Source organism: Erythrolamprus reginae, chromosome 4 (genome assembly GCF_031021105.1).
Source record: "Erythrolamprus reginae isolate rEryReg1 chromosome 4, rEryReg1.hap1, whole genome shotgun sequence".
NCBI lineage: Eukaryota > Metazoa > Chordata > Lepidosauria > Squamata > Dipsadidae > Erythrolamprus > Erythrolamprus reginae.
The window spans coordinates 92,543,936-92,561,984 of NC_091953.1; positions in this window are offsets into that span (position 1 = coordinate 92,543,936).

Sequence of the window (18,049 nt, forward strand, 5' to 3'; positions counted from 1 at the left end):
TTCTCTGTAGACAGTTTGCCATTCCATTTTGTGAATTTTATGCCAGAATATTAAATTACACTTGCCAAATAGCTGTAAGGATTATAACTGTAATAAGCACAACAATTATTATTGTAGTTGTTCTAAATTATATTTTTCTAGTCATTATATATTTTCACCTGAACTGCTGTAAGATATTCATACGTACATTTAATTTTATAAGTAAGATTCACCAACTAGATGTACTAAGGGGATTTCCTACTTTTTCCAGGTATGCAGTTCCCCAGAAGTATTATTATTTGTAAAAAAAATTTAAAATGCTTACTATGACTCATCTAGATGATATACAATTTGCTTTGGAAATTTTGCAAATTTGTTTGTCTCTGGAAATGCAAATATTATTTAGTTAGGTGACTTTAAACTAGTACAATTTTTAATGATTTGTTCTTTTTATCAGTTCAAAAAACAGAAAAGCATTCTAACAGAAAAAAACTTAAAGAATGTATGAGGTTCTAATCAACTACGTCTTTGTAATTATAACTTTCTGCTGTAATTTTGAACTTGAATACTCTGTCAATTCATATGTAACTCAACTTGCTTGGCTCTTAATATTATTGATATTCAAAAGAGATTAAAGTGAAAGTTTACTGGTCTCCATCTGCTTTTGGGATTCCTCTTCATTAGCATGGGATCCATATTTCCGTAATTAAGCACATGCTTTTCATCGGGAATGCTGTCAAAAATCTCATCGCTATTCCAGAATAAATCTCAGCTGGGTAAATGTAATACTTCCAGGCTAAATTTGTCTATTTGATGTTCTGTTCCTAACCAACATCATTGGTACTCTATATGGTATATTTTGTGGAAGGTCAATAAACCCTTGGTCTATTTCTTGAAAAGAATGAGTTAATGTGTAAACCCTACTTCTAGGAAAAAAAGCAAAGATCTTCTCTCTACCCTAGTGATTTTCCAATCTGCATTAGTATAATCAAAGATCCAATTATATTCAGGAAAGTAGTGATATTAAAATATTTTAGTGATGTATTTAAAGTGAGATTCTTCAATACAAAACAAAAATAAAAACTCCATTCTTGGATGTCACTGAATTGTGGGAAACTTCTTTCTAGTGAATATGTTCTGGGGTATTTGCTTTTCAATTACAATATTTCATTCTCATTTCACATAATGAAATATGAATGCATTTTATTTCCTTCTGGTTGTAATCCCACAATGGCTCATTAACTAGCTGGACATTATTTTTTTTCTGTTTCTTGTTTCCCCAGCTTTACTGACTTTGGAAAGCTTCAATATCTTTGAAAATCAACAATTAACTTTGGATCCTCCTCCATTTTGTTGTTTAGAAATAAGTACTAGTGTTTAAGCTTTCTTTCTTATTAGTGGGGTCAAATGGTCAGGTTTGGAGTTTTTAAAATATGTTCTCTGCATTGTCGTAGAATTTGGATGACACCAATGAATCAGTTACAGACTGCCATTTATCAGAAAGCAAAGTAGTATGTTCTCTAAATTCACCTTTTGCTAAAACTTACTATTTGGACTTTGTGTGTCTATATAGGGAAGCAAGTGGACCAAACAAAGCACTACATCCATTTTTTTTTAAAAAACTTTTTTTCTAAATACAGTATATCTATGATGCTATAACTTGCAAAAAACATTTCCATAACTAGAGAAAATGCTGAATGTTGCTATTTTGCAGAATGGCAAGTTTCTAAAATTAAAGTGTTAGCCCTGGAAACTTCTGTAGCAGTAATGAAGCATCCATGGACACATTGGATCTTATAAGCACTAGGATAAGAAGCTAAATTCTTGGCTCTGCAAGAAGGAAGGTCTATCAACATGTCTGAAAACCCAATGATAAAGAAAGATTGGCATTCTCCATTTTCAACTCACAGTTTTGATGCAACCCAAATGTATGTAAGATGCTTCAGCCAGTGTGTTCTGCTGTGTTGCAATAAGGACAATTTACTGGAGAAACTTCTGAGTAAGAAATCCCAAGATAGCCTTCCAAGTTAGAACTAGGAAGTTAACAATTGGTGCTGTTACCACTTTAAGTCTCTTAGGAAATTTATTAGAAAAAATGTATTTTTTTTGAGGTCATAACCAGTATAGTCTGTTCAATGTTTTCAAATTGATTCACAGAAAATGATAAAGCCATCTTTTCCACAGAAAAATATCTACATATTGTATTTTCTCTGTGGTTAAATTATCACCGACCTCAATGCATATCTGTAGACATTATACAATCATGCTATTTCATTAACCTGTTAATGTCATTACATATCTTATTATAGATCAGAAAGTCTTCCTCTCCTCAAAACATACTAGTTACTTTAAAATCTGTCATGATTAAAAAGTTAGACCCTCATTTCTTCAGCATGAAGCAAGTGCACAGAAATAACTAGTCAGTATTTTTCAGGGTACAAGATGCACAGGAGTATAAGACAGTGTCTTAGTTTGGGGGAGGAAAATAGGGGAAAATTATGCCCAACAGATATTAACCTGGCTAGTGTCCTTAGTCTGGTCAGCTTTAGCACATTATTTTATCCCCTGGTTAGGGCTTTAAAAAACCCTTATTTGTAGAGAGTAACAATGAAAGAGTTTGCAAGCCAGTAAGAGCTGGGAACATCGGTAGCACCTAGTTAGGGCTGGAAAAAAAAAGCTTTGGAAAAAACTACATTCAGAATATAAGATGCACCAAAATTTTCAGCCTTTTTTAGGGAGAAAAAAAATGTGCCTTATATTCCAAAATACAATAATTTTGGAAGTCTGCTACATACTTCTTTATGCAGCTCTTTTTGATCAAGAGTATTACAGTAATCCTTCGCTACTTCGCGTTTCATCTTTCACGGATTCGCTACTTCACATGTTTTCAAAGGGGGTTTAAATACATTGAAAATTTAAAATGTTAAATCCATTAAAATTCCATAAACTTCTTCTACAGTACTATTGTACTCTATTAAAGAAACTGGTAGGATATCACATGTAGTTCCAGCTGAGAAACATTATAGAATGACTGTTTAATGCAAAGGGTGGGTTTTAAAAGTCCAAATTATTTATTTATTATTTATTTATTTTATTACTTAGATTTGTATGCCGCCCCTCTCCGAAGACTCGGGGCGGCTCACAACATGTAAAAACAAATCATAAGCAATCAGACAAATTTAAAATATTTAAATATTTTAAAACCCCATATGCTAACAGACACACACACAGACATACCATGCATAAATTAAATGTGCCCAGGGGGAGATGTTCAGTTCCCCCATGCCTGACGGCAAAGGTGGGTTTTAAGGAGTTTACGGAAGGCAGGAAGAGTAGGGGCAGTTCTAATCTCTGGGGGGAGTTGGTTCCAGAGGGCCGGTGCCGCCACAGAGAAGGCTCTTCCCCTGGGGCCCGCCAACCGACATTGTTTAGTTGACGGGACCCGGAGAAGGCCCACTCTGTGGGACCTAATCGGTCGCTGGGATTCGTGCGGCAGGAGGCGGTCTCGGAGATATTCTGGTCCGATGCCATGAAGGGCTTTAAAGGTCATAACCAACACTTTGAATTGTGACCGGAAATTGATCGGCAGCCAATGCAGACTGCGGAGTGATGGTGAAACATGGGCATACCTAGGTAGGCCCATGACTGCTCTCGCAGCTGCATTTTGCACGATCTGAAGTTTCCGAACACTTTTCAAAGGTAGCCCCATGTAGAGAGCATTACAGTAGTCGAACCTCGAGGTGATGAGGGCCTGAGTGACTGTGAGCAATGAGTCCCGGTCCAGATAGGGCCGCAACTGGTGCACCAGGCGAACCTGGGCAAACGCCCCCCTCGCCACAGCTGAAAGGTGTTGTTCTAATGTGAGCTGTGGATCGAGGAGGACGCCCAAGTTGCGGACCCTCTCTGAGGGGGTCAATAATTCCCCCCCCAGGGTAATGGACGGACAGATGGAATTGTCCTTGGGAGGCAAAACCCACAGCCACTCCGTCTTATCCGGGTTGAGCTTGAGTCTGTTGACACCCATCCAGGCCCCAACAGCCTCCAGGCACCGGCACATCACTTCCACCGCTTCATTGACTGGGCATGGGGTGGAGATGTAAAGCTGGGTATCATCCGCATATTGATGATACCTCACCCCATGTCCTTGGATGATCTCGCCCAGCGGTTTCATGTAGATGTTAAATAGCAGGGGGGAGAGGACCGACCCCTGAGGCACCCCACAAGGGAGAGACCTAGGAGTCGACCTCTGTCCCCCCACTAACACCGACTGCGACCGGCCAGAGAGGTAGGAGGAGAACCACTGAAGAACAGTGCCTCCCACCCCCAGCCCCTCCAGCCGGTGCAGAAGGATACCATGGTCGATGGTATCGAAAGCCGCTGAGAGGTCAAGGAGCACCAGGACAGAGGATAAAGCCCTGTCCCGGGCCCGCCAGAGATCATCCATCAATGCGACCAAAGCGGTTTCCGTGCTGTAACCGGGCCTGAAACCCGACTGCTGGGGACCTAGATAATCGGCTTCTTCCAAGGACCGTTGGAGCTGGAGTGCCACCACCTTCTCAACAACCTTCCCCATAAAGGGAAGGTTGGAGACTGGACGATAGTTATTAAGCACAGCTGGGTCCAGGGAGGGCTTCTTGAGGAGGGGGCGCACAAGCGCTTCTTTATAGAGTGATGGAAAAACTCCCCTCCCCAAGGAAGCGTTGGTAATCTCCTGGGCCCAGCTCCGTGTCACCTCCCTGCTGGCCGAAACCAACCAGGAGGGACACGGATCCAGTAAACAGGTGGCGGAACTCACAGCTCCAATGGCCTTGTCCACTTCATCAGGTGTCACCAGATCAAACTCTTCCCAGACAGGTGGACAAGTATGTGCCCCAGTCACCTCGACTGACTCGTTGTCAGTCGACTCTGTTTTACAATTGGAGTCGAGGTCGGCCCGAATCCGAGCGACTTTATCAGCAAAAAACATGTTAAAATCCTCGGCACTACTCTGCAAGGGCTCCCCAACTCCCCCCTGGTTGAGAAGGGAGCGGGTCACCCTAAACAGAGCGGCCGGGCGGGATTCCGCTGATGCAATCAAGGCGGCATGGTACGCGCATCTTGCCGCCTTGAGCGCCACTTTGTAAGTCTTAATAAAAGCTCTTACAAGTGTTCGATCGGATTCAGACCTACTCTTCCTCCATCGCTTCTCTAGACGTCTCTTCTGGCGTTTCAACTCCCGGAGCTCCTCGTTGAACCATGGGGCTCTACGGGGTCTAACGCCTCGGAGAGGTCGCAAAGGCGCAATCCGGTCGAGAGCCTCCACAGCAGCCGTGTTCCAGGCCTCCGCAAGAGACTCTGCCAAACTGTGGACGAGTGCCTCTGGAATAACCCCAAGCGCCGTCTGAAAGCCCTCTGGGTCCATCAGGCGTCTGGGGCGGAACATCTTAATTGGTTCCGCCTCCCTGCGGGGAAGGATTGGAGCCAGGAAGTCAAGCCGTAGTAGAAAATGGTCTGACCATGAAAAAAGGCACTGCTTCAAAGCCCCTTAGTCTCAGACCATTACTCAATTGCTCGGAAAGGAATACCATGTCGGGTGCGTGCCCCCCCTCATGAGTCGGACCCTGTACTATTTGAGTCAGGTCCATGGCTGTCATGGTGGCCATGAACTCCTGTGCCAACCCAGAGGTTTCGCCGAGTGACGGCAGGTTGAAGTCCCCCAAGACAATAAGTCTGGGGAACTCCACCGCCAACCCGGCTACCTCCTCGAGTAGCACAGGCAGGGCTTTTGACACGCAGCTGGGAGGCAGGTACGTGAGAAATAAGCCCACCTGAACCCCTAAGTCCAACTTCATCAAGAGTGACTCGCAACCCGCAATTTCCGGAGCAATGAGTCCACGTAGGCAAAGGCTCTCCCTGGCTATAATAGCCACTCCTCCCCCCCTTCCCTGGGGTCGAGGTTGATGCCATATCTGAAACCCAGCTGGGCAGATTTCAGAGAGAGGAACACCTCCCTCTGGGCCCAGCCAGGTTTCAGTAATACATGCCAGGTCGGCCTCCTCATCCAGGATCAGATCCCGGATGAGGAGAGCTTTATTTACCACCGACCTGGCATTAAGCAGCAGCAACCTGAGCCCAGGGCCAGAGTTACACTCATCACCAGTACCCAAGATTGGGCTCACGGAGCCAGAAAAAGGGATCGTTATTAAGCAACGGTCCCTCGTTCCCCTGGAACGGCTAACTCCGCGGCCCCCGCCATATCTGCCTCTCCCCAGCAACACAGGAATATTCTGACCCTCTGTCACCCCAGAGATTAGTGCCCCCTCCCCTCCCGCCTCTCCGGCGTCAGGTGGGCCAAGTCTATCATTCATACTGCTTCCATTTATCACATTCATACCATAATCCCACCCGCCCCAACCATTGCATTCATACCAATCATTCGTCCCATATTTACCCCAATCATCCATTAATTACAAAACCCCCTAGCGATATTAAAATGAATTAAATTAATAATAATTAAAATACTAATAATATATATCACAATATAAAATAGGAATAAAAAGTTCATAGATTAATAGTTAATAATATAAAATCAGAGCTTAGCTATTAATTAAAGTTGGTAAAGTGCAAAGTTCTAAAGTGCTAAAAATATAGGAAATAATTAAAAATCAACTATCCATCAAGCCAGCAATACTGACACCAGTTCTTAAAGGTGAGTTCTGGGGGAAAAAAGAATTGATCAGGGGAAAAATGTTGTTGAGGGAGAAATCTTGGCATATTGTTGTTAAGTTTTTGGTGCCAGCCACTGCCACTGGCTGGCACTCTCATGTCTTTCTCTGGGTTCTCAGTCACTTCCTCTCCTCTGCTCTTACAATGCTTCCAGGTCTCCAGACCCTCTGCAGTCTTATGAGGTCTTAATAGAAACTCCATGTGGGCTCAGTGGGGCGAGCTTCAGGCACAGCCTCAGTCTCAGTTCCTCTTTCCTCCTTCCTCTTTCTTTCCTCTTTCTTTCCTCTCCTTCCTCCCACTAGTTAATTCCTTCATAGTCCCTCCGACGCCAGGTGCTCCCACCATACAGCTCCTTGGCGTCTCGGGTCTATGCAGTGGGGGGAGGGCAATTTCAGACGTCGCCCCTCTTTCTCCCCTCTCTCCTTTCCTCTCGGTGCACGCTCTCTCCTCCCGTCAGCTGTCCTTCCTTGCACACTCCAGACCCCTCCAGGGGACCATCAGCTTCAGGAGACCTCCTCCAAAAAAGGCTTCCCCCGGAGTCTGGGTCGTCCAAGCCAGTTGTTTCTTGGTTTGCTCCCTCTCCCTGGCCGTCACGGTCCTCCACTCTTCCCTTCTCCGACTCACCCGACTCACTCTCGGCAGCGCGGCTCAGTTGTAAATAGCAGCCGCCATTCCTCCGTGTCTCCGCCAACCCGACTCCAGGCGTGTTCGTGGCCAAACAGCTCGCCACCGCCACGAACACCGCCGAATCTAGGATTTCTGGAAACGGGGACACTTCGCCTCCCCAGAACTTCAAAGCAGTTGCTGACTCAACGGGGGGGGGGGGGTGTTCCTATATTTTTCTTGATATTTAGCCGTAGTCCGGTGGAGCTATATTCCACCCTCCTCCTCCCACCGGAACCGGAAATTATTCTCATTCAAATACTCATTAAATACATAAAAAAAATATTTCCTCTACTTCACTGAAATTTGTTTTTAACAGGTGGTCTTGGAATGCATTCCCCATAAAAAACAAGGGATCACTGTATTCTCATATATAAGAATTACCCAATTGTAAGACTATCTTGAGAGTCTGCAGATCACAAAGACTAATAGATAGGCTTTGGTTTATGACTTTGCTTGTAACTTTCCTTCGATTGTTGCTGCTAATAGTAAAAAAATTCCAGATATCTTTCTCATCCAAAATTACAACTTTGCACACCTGAGAAAGAGAAGCTCTCAGAGATATGCCTCTTAAAGATGTTATACTCTGTGTTTGGTTATTAATGCAGAGCCAGTAGTGGTTAGGGTTAGGGTTAGGGTTAGGGTTATCATCTGGGTGACCTTATTTATATTGTATCCAACTGGCTCATTATGTCTGGTTATTTTTCCATGGTTTCTCCATAGCACACATAAACATTTATCAAATTGCTGGTTGCTCTTCATAACCATTTGTTCAGAAGGTAGACATACACATTTTTATCATTTTAGGAAATAGCTAGATATTTTCTCTAAAAATAGAGAATCTATCTGCATAGATAAAACTCAGTTTTATCTATGCAGATAAAATCCAAATACTGCTCGCTCATCATAAAATCTACAGAACTGTAAAACCCAAAAACTTAAACTTGTCACATGTGTTCCTCTTGGATTCTAGGTGCTCACTAAGAAAAGAGTTTTCAAAATGTTCATCAGATCATTAGTATTTTTATACATTATTATATTAACATGCTAAGGAGTCAGACAGTCTACTCCCCCACCCCACCTGAAAAGAACTCTGTTTCAGCTGCCAGTTGCCTTATATTAACATGCTAAACTGGGTGTAGCCAGCACATGATTCATCTGACCTGCAGGCTGGAAATTTAGACATTCTACTCACATTCCCCACCTAAAAAGAACTCTGTTTCAACTGCCAGTTGCTTTATATTAACACATTCTGATACTGAGGAGTTACACATTCTGTATACATTTTTAAGCTTTAACTGTCAATTTATCAAGCCCCGATCACATAGTTTCATAACGAAGCACGGGTATCCAGTTACTAGTATCATATAAAACAGCCCAACAAATATGACTTCTGAAAACTGAATGTTGGTAGCAACTTTAAACAAGAATTATTAACCCTGGGTTTTAATCTCAGGGTAAGCATAAAGTTTTTAATTTCTCAAGCATAAATTATTTACACCCTGTTTGAATTTTTTTTAAAAGAATGAAAAGTATACATTTTTGTACCTATGAAAACTCATATATATTTTTGATTGCCTTTTTTTGCAACATACATATAATTAAGAATATTTTTTAATAAACTGATGTCTTTCTGTGTGTTATTCCCATTGTGTATGTGTCTGGGGTTTTCACGTATAGGTAGAAAATTTAGAAATCCTATTTTGTAATCATAGACATTATAGACTAAAACTAATATTTTCAGGAAGAAAACTTAACCACATCCATGATCTACAATTACTTGTAGTTTTTTTATACATGTAAGGGCTTCTTATTCTTTTTTGAGGCAAACATTTTATAACTACTACAACAATATAATTGAAAAATTATGTGGAAAATCCATAACTACATGTGGAATGGATTGTCAGAAAAGAAGTCCTGAAATTGAAGCAGATTGGTTCCATAGATTATAATAGTTACACTTCACATGGAGTTTATTAAAATATTTGTGTAGTGAATGTTTACATCTAATTAGAAAGCATATAATTAATATTCAATAACAAAATTCACAGAGGTTAAATTTATAAAACATATTTATCATGCAAATTAATTTCAGCCTTATTTCCCAGTAATACAAAATCAGTTTAACCCTGCTGTTCTGTTCAAAAAAAGTTCCTAATGTTATGTTCCCGGGTCACCCTGACCCGGACCGAAAACTCTTCATTTGCAGTGCTTATGTTTGGTCTTTTTGAAAGCTTTTTTCACCTGGAAACATGTTTGAACATTTCTGCACACAATGGAATGAAAATTGAACTGAAAAAATTAATCCTTATTGGTTTATTTTGCACATAAATGTGCCTCCCCCCCCGTTTTTGTGAAAGTTTTTTCAATTTATGGATAGTTTTGCTTGCAAAATCCATTCTATTTTACTAAAGTTGGTGTGGGATTGGTAGCTTGAACATTTCTGCACACAATGATATGAAAATTGAACTGAGAAAATTAATCCTTATTGGTTTATTTTGCTCATAAATGGGCCCCCATGCTTATACTCAAATAGGCTTATACTCGAGTAGGCTTATACTCGAGTATAAAATGATATGGTCTTATATTCAAAAATAAACCACTAAGAATCATTTTTTTTCAGTTCATTTCTATTTTTCTTATGTTTAGGATTGTTCAATTTAGTATATCAAAACTTTTGAGTTTATTGATAATTTTGCCTGCAAAATGCATTCTATTTTACTATTCTATTTTGGTGTGGGATTGGTAGCTTGAACCTTTCTGAACATAATGATATGAAAATTAAACTGAAAAAATGATCCTTATTGGTTTATTTTGCTCATAAATGGGCCCCCATGCTTATACTCAAATAGGCTTATACTCGAGTAGGCTTATACTCGAGTATAAAACAATAAACCAATAAGAGTCTTTTTTTTCAGTTCATTTATATTTTTCTTATGTTCAGGATTGTTCAATTTAGTATATCAAACCTTTTGGGGGAAAATTCCTTAGGGATTTGTAGCCTTAAAAAATATAAATTGACACGAAATTCAAAAAGGATGGGGGGAGGGGCTTTTTGATCAAAATAAAAATATAAGTCTCAATTTTTCCAGTTCAATTTTCATATCATTATGTTCATAAATGTTCAAACTAGTTTTCCAGTGGAAAAAGTTTTCAAAAAGACCAAATTCAAGTACCTAAAAAAAATCATTTTGATCCGGGTCTATATGACCTGAACAGAGTAAATGTGACTTTTTTTTTGCCAAGAAAAAAATTTTTCCCCCACCCCCACAAATCTTTTTTTGATGATCAGCATTGTTAAATTGAGTAAATGAATGCGTAAGATTTTAAAGAATATTTCGGATTTGGAGCATAAAAAAATAAAAAGTGAAAATTGTTGCAAGCAGCCAGGTGGGGGGGGAGGCCTTATTTCTGATGTTAAAAAAACAGTAAGAATCATTTTTTTCAGTTCCTTTATATTTTTCTTATATTCAGAAATGTTCAAGGTACCATTCCCACACCAACTCCAGTAAAATAGACTGCATTTTGCAAGCAAAACTATCCATAAATTGAAAAAACTTTCACAAAAACGGGGGGGGAGGCACATTTATGGGCAAAATAAACCAATAAGGATTAATTTTTTCAGTTCAATTTTCATTCCATTGTGTGAAGAAATGTTCAGACTACTTTCCAAGTGAAAAAAGCTTTCAAAAAGACCAAACATAAGCACTGCAAATGAAGAGTTTTCGGTCCGGGTCAGGGTGACCCGGAAACATAACATTAGGGAGTGTTTTTTTTTCAGCAAGAAAGAAACCTCCCACCCCCCCAAAAAAATTCTCATAGAGAGAACCCCTGAAATGATGAAAAGTCATGAAATTTCAAGTTTCAGATATGCAGGGAAAATTTTTTACAGGGTCTCAAACCTTGATTTCGGGTCTCACAGACCCGAACAGAACAGCAGGGTTAAGATCTTAAATTATTCCTCTTAGTAAAAGATAACAACAACAACAACAACAACAACAGAGTTGGAAGGAACCTTGGAGGTCTTCTAGTCCAACCCCCTGCCTAGGCAGGAGACTACACTATTTCAGACAAATAGTTATCCAACATCTTCTTTAAAACTTCCAATGTTAAAGCATTCCCAACTTCTGGAGGCAAGCCATTCCACTGATCAATTGTTCTTACTGTCAGGAAATTTCTCCTTAGTTCTAAGTTGCTTCTCTCCTTGTTTAGTTTCCACTCATTGCTTCTTGTTCTATCTTCAGGTGCTTTGGAGAATAGTTTGACTCCTTCTTCTTTGTGATATCCCTTGAGATATTGGAACACTGTTATCATGTGTCCCTTGGGCCTTCTTTTCATTAAACTAGACATATCCAGTTCCTGAAACTGTTTTTCATATATTTTAGACTCCAGTCTCCTAATCATCATTGTTGCTCTTCTCTGCATTCTTTCTAGAGTCTCAACATCTTTTTTACATTGTGACAACCAAAATGCATACAGTGTGGCCTTACCAAGGCATTATAAAATGGTATTAACACTTCACATGATCTTGATTCTCTCTCTCTGTTTATGCAGCCTAGAACTGAGTTGGCTGTTTTGGCAGCTGCTGCACACTGCTTGTTTATATTTAAATGGGTGTCCACTAGGACTCCAAGGTTCCTCTCACAGTTACTACTATTGAGCAAGGTACCACATCTTGTCCATTATTTTCTAGTCGCACCACAATCAACCTCAATGACCTAACACAAATTGATTTTACAGAAGAAAACCAAGTCATTACGCAACTTAAAACCATCTCTATCAATTGGACCTGATGGTCTATGTGCATAAGGTCTCCTCAACCTTAGCTGAATCTCTAAGGATAGTTTTAAATAAATCTTTCAGAACCAGCTCCTTACCCAAACTATGATAACTAGCTACAGTCATCCCTATCTTCAGAAAAGGAGAACTAAGTAACGTTGAAAATTACCGATCAATTTTGTTGGGTTGTGTCGCTTGCAAAATTATGGAATCAATTATAAACCAATCCATCACACTCCATCTTGAAACTGATAACCTACTTTCCAACAAACAATTTGGCTTCATGAAAAAACTTTCCTGTAATCTGCAATGCTTACATTGCAAAAATATATGGACTACTCAACTTGATCAGGTTAAATTAATAGACGCAATCTACACTGACTTTTGTAAAACCTTCAATGAAGCAGTTCACAGATTCATAAACTAAAGTCCAATGCCATCTCTGGACTACTACATGATTGGTTAACAGCATTCCTACCCAAAAGACAACAAATGGTCAAAATACGGCAAGTAGTGCCATATCTAATCCTGCTCCTGTCAACAGTGGAGAACCCCAAGGCAGTGTTTTAGGACCAACTCTCTTCATACTCTACATAAATGATCTTTGTGACCATATTACAAGCAACTGTGTGTCTCTTTGCTGATGATAATAAACTACTTAATACCACTGACATCATTGCTACCCTTCAAAAGGACTTTGATCATCTAGCTGAATGGTTTAATACATACTTGGAAAAAATGAACTTGTAGCTGACCCTCACTCTGTCAAAGACCTTGGGGTATTCATATCCAATAACCTAAGTGCTAGAGCCCACTGTAACAACATTGCCATAAAAGCATTGAGTTACAAATCTAATGTTACGTAGTTTCTTCTCTAGAAACACTGAGCTGCTAACCAGAGCATATAAAACATTTGTCAGACCAATACTTGAATACAGTTCATCTGTATGGAACCCACATTGCAAAACTGACATTAATACAATTGAGAGAGTCCAGAAATACTTTAAAAGAAGAGTCCTTCACTCCTCCTCCTGAAACAAATTACCTTAGTCCTCAGATTAAAAATTCTAGATAGGTAATCTGTTTTGGTTAGTAATTTGTTTACAAAGGGGTCAGTATCTAAATTTGAAAAGAATACTTCAATACACAGCTGCAAAACAAGCATTACACTGCACTAACCCTAAATGTATTACTATTTTTGGTTTACAGTTATATGATTCGTGCAATGTTAGGCACGTGGGCCACTACATTTCTCCTGGTTCTGTCATTCAGATTTTCAACTTCCAGCCAGTAACTTCACCCCCAGCTTCTGTGAGTTTAATCTGCAAGACTATGCAATCTCTTGGTCTTTTTTCTTCATCGCTTTCAGCAGCCAGTTTTAGTAAAGAAATTTTAATATACATAAAAGTAAGTTTAAAACATGGCAATAGCTTTCACTTAACCATAGATTTTGTCCACATATAGTACAGGAGGAAAGAAACTCTCATGTTCTAAAGGTGGAATGTTAAACTACATGCAATATTAGCCTGAAAAATATTAAATGCATAATATTATACAAGGTTATAGTTTGGGAATACATTTGGGAAGATTGCAGAAATTAGAATAATCTGAATCAGACAACCTTTCTAGAAATATGGTTAGTAATGTTTGTTTTTGACTGGTATCATATGTGCCTTGCTAGGCAACAAGATCTGCTCATGCTGGTAGTTTTACACATACAAACACAAACACACACACACACACACAGAGAGAGAGAGAGAGAGAGAGGCAATGTTCAGATATGTGTTGTGATTATTTGGAAAATTCTTCATAAAGTCCAACAGGATTTGAACTTCCTTTACTATATAGGGTCAGATATTTATATATAGAAATGCCATTCAAAAATCTAATTTAAAAAATATGTTATTTAGAAAAGTCACACTATCAGTGGTAACATGAGCCATAAATGAGACCACATCTAACAGAGTTTATTTACCAGCAAACAGACACTCTGGTAGAATGGATTCACTCTCAAATTTGTCAGTGATGTTATAGATTTGGGAACACATGGCAATAGTAGGGGAAGAGAAGAAAGTAAAGCATGATGGTTTATGGAGATTTATTGAACTATACGAATTCTGTCATCTATTCAGACCCTAAGTCTTTATCTGTGGACATTTTCTCTAACATTATGGTTAAGTTTCAACAAGGTGCTCTTTCCAAGTGAAGAACAGAAAAATGACACTCTTATGTGCTATATGTACATTCAGATTTGCAAGTGTGATGGCAGTCTAACAATGTAATCCAGACAGGAAGAATGACTAATGTATTGTACAGCTAAAATAATAGAGATTTGCAAGTATATTTTCTCCCCATCACATTTACAACTCAAGAAAGTAGGGAGAGTCCCTCTTGCCATGTTCACATTCCTTTTGCAAGCTAAGCTACTTCATGTCTGAACAGTCTCTCTATCTTCCAAGATCTTACCCATATATCATATTTTCTATTCTTTTTCATTTAATGGAATCTATCTATTGTGTAAAAGAAACAAATTCTGCTTTAAAAATGCAAAAATGTAATTGAACAAAAGGAGAAGCATGGCAGTCAGATATTTCAAGCTTTATAAAAGCTTGTTTATGGTAGAAAAAATCAGAGGGAGCAGTACCTTTTCAAACTGATAAATGTTATTAAAAGATTTAAGGTTTGTGAGTTGCAACTCATAAAAAGTATATAAAATATGTTAGTCAGAAGAAGTGCTGCAGAGTCCTAGTTTTAAGGGTGTAAGGGTGTAATCCAAGGTCATTATAAACATTTATTTATTTATTTATTTATTTATTTATTTATTTATTCATTCATTCATTCATTCATTCATTCATTTATTTATTTATTTATTGGATTTGTATGCCGCCCCTCTCCGGAGACTCGGGGCGGCTAACAGCAATAATAAAGCAGTGTACAATAGTAGTCTGATGTTAGAAACAATTAAAAACCCATTAATATAAAAAACCAAACATACATACATGTTTGAGATGCTATAAATCTGAAGTTAATTGAAGGTTGGATCACATACATTTTTGTGGTGCAAACATAAAATATCATTACAAAGAACCTTCTGCTAATTTTTATATATAGTTGTTTTTAGTTGAGATCACTCAGAGATTCATAACTATAACAGTGAAGCATTGTTAAGTAAAATAAACACAAGATTTTGTACTACAGTAAGTATAAACTTTCCTAAAACCTTTATGTTTTATTTAACTTCATGTACTTCCAGCAGCTATACCTTGGTACTTTCCTCTATGTATGCTGTGATAAGAAAACAGAAACATTATTGTGTGCACATTTTAATGCAAATGTCACACTTTTGAAAGGTCCTGCTATAATGGGTGTATTTGTGAAAACATGTGAAAGACAATAATATTAGGAAAAATGCTTCTCAAAATATGTACATTTGTTTTCATGTAAATATACACTAAAATCTTCATATTTTGTATGCAAACGTCTTTTTAAAATCACAGATTTGGACATTTGCAATATAGCTGTCATTACAAACTTAGTAAACAGTTCCCGGTTGTTCTGTCGAGCTCTCTGGCAGAATCCTCCTGAAAATTCAGATACAAATTTCAGACACACACATGTTTGAAAATTCAAAACAATGTTCTTTATAACGAAAATTCACTTAAACTAAACCCTCTTTTTGTATAGCAAAGAGCACTCGTCTCCAAACAAACTGGTAATTGGTACAAGTCCCTTATCAGTTCTGAGATACTTAGCTTGCAGCTGTGAAGCAATTCACAGTCCTTCTTCTTTCACAAAGTGAAACACCCTTTGCTCTGCTTTAGTTTCAAAGCGGGGAAAAAGCAACACACCAAGGTCGAAGTCAGCAAGGCAGGCACGAAACACAATGATCAGATAATCCTCCACAATGGCCAAACCCACACGCTGCTCTTTATAGCAGCCTCACTAATTACCACAGCCCCACCCAACCACAGGTATCATTAACTCTTGTTCTGAATCCAAGGAGGAGAGAGATAATTGATCTCCTTCTGAGCTGTCTGCCACACTCTCCTCCTCCCTGTCACTCATGTCTTCTTGGTCAGAGGAGCCTTCATCAGCAGATTCCACCGGGAGCAAAACAGGCCTGCGGCATGTGGATGTCTCCCCCACATCCACAGTCCTTGGGGTAGGAGCTGGGCCAGAGCTAACCACAACACCTGTAAGACTCAAAGAGCTGATAATAAGCTAGCTAAGATTCCCATCTTATTCTAGATTTTGCCTACCGCCCCCTGTCCTAATGTTTCTCTCTTACTAGGAGCCGGAGTGGCGCAGCAGGTAGAGTGCTGTACTGCAGGCCACTGAAGCTGACTCTAGATCTGTAGGTCAGCGGTTCAAATCTCATCACCGGCTCAAGGTTGACTCAGCCTTCCATCCTTCCGAGGTGGGTAAAATGAGGACCTGGATTGTGGGGGCAATATACTGGCTCTGTTAAAAAGTGATATTGCTAACATGTTGTAAGCCGACCTGAGTCTAAGGAGAAGGATGGCATAAAAATCAAATAAATAAACAAACAAACAAACAAACAAACAAATAAATAAATAGTATCATGTATATAAACATTGTTACATCTTTGTATACTAACAATACATACTTAACAAAACAAATAAACAGCTTCCAATGAGCAAATATCAAAATAGCAGAACAGCAGTGCCAGATTCTTCCTCACTGATGGTGGAAGTGGTATGTTTGAATTCTTGGGCTTATGAAGTGATTCTTGAAATTGAACTATTGATAGAAATGAAGTGTTCTGTCTAAAGAGAACTACTTTCCTTAGTTACTCCTGCAGCAACAACAACAAAATAGACTGTTCCTTATAACCTTTACCAGATAGCCCCATCTGAAGACAGAAACAGTCTTTGCATAGATTTTCTTTGAATTGCGTTTGACAAAGCTTTGAATCAGACCACACTTTTCTTCAGAATGCTGAGCTGTAGAATATTATCATGTGAATCTAATGCCTTCAAAAGAAAGGGGGAAATGAAAGCATTTCAGGTTTAACGGTCTGTAAGAAAAGAAAGAAAGTCTGCAAGTTATTTAACAATTACTTAAAACCTTGCTGTGCTGTTCGGGTCAGTGAGACACGAAATCAAAGTTTGAGACCCTGTAAAAAATTTTCCCTGCATATCTGAAACTTGAAACTTGAAACTTCATGACTTTTCATCATTTCAGGAGTTCTCTCTATGAGAATTCTTTTTTGGGGTGGGGTGGGGTGTTTCATTTTTGCTGAAAAAAAAGTCACATTTGTTCTGTTCCCGGGTCACCCCGACCTGGACCAAAACCTCTTTATTTGAAGTGCTTATGTTTGGTCAATTTGAAAACATTTTTCACTTGGAAAGTGGTCTGAACATTTCTACACACAATGATATGAAAATTGAACTGAAAAAAATGAAAATTGAACTGAAAAAATGCTTTATTTTGATTATAAAAGCCCCCCCCCCATTTTGGTGATTTTGTTTTCAATTTAAAGATAGTTTAGCTTGCAAAATGTGTTCAATTTTACTAAAGTTGGTGTGGGATTGGTAGTTTGAATATTTCTGAATATAAGAAAAATATAAATGAACTGAAAGAAATGATTCTTATTGTTTTTTTTAAAATCAGAAATAAGCCCCCCCCCCAACTTGGCTGCTTGCAACCATTTTCACTCCAAATCCATTTTTAGGCTCCAAATCCGAAATATTTTTAATATCTTAGGCATTCATTTACTCAATTTAACATTGCTGATCATCATAAAAATATTTGTGGGGGTGGGGCTAATTTTTTTCTGGGCAAAGAAAAAAATCATGTTGAGTCTGTTTCGGGCCGTATACGACCCGGACCAAAATGATTTTTTTTAGGTACTTGAATTTGGTCTTTTTCAAAACTTTTTCCACTGGGAAACTAGTTTGAA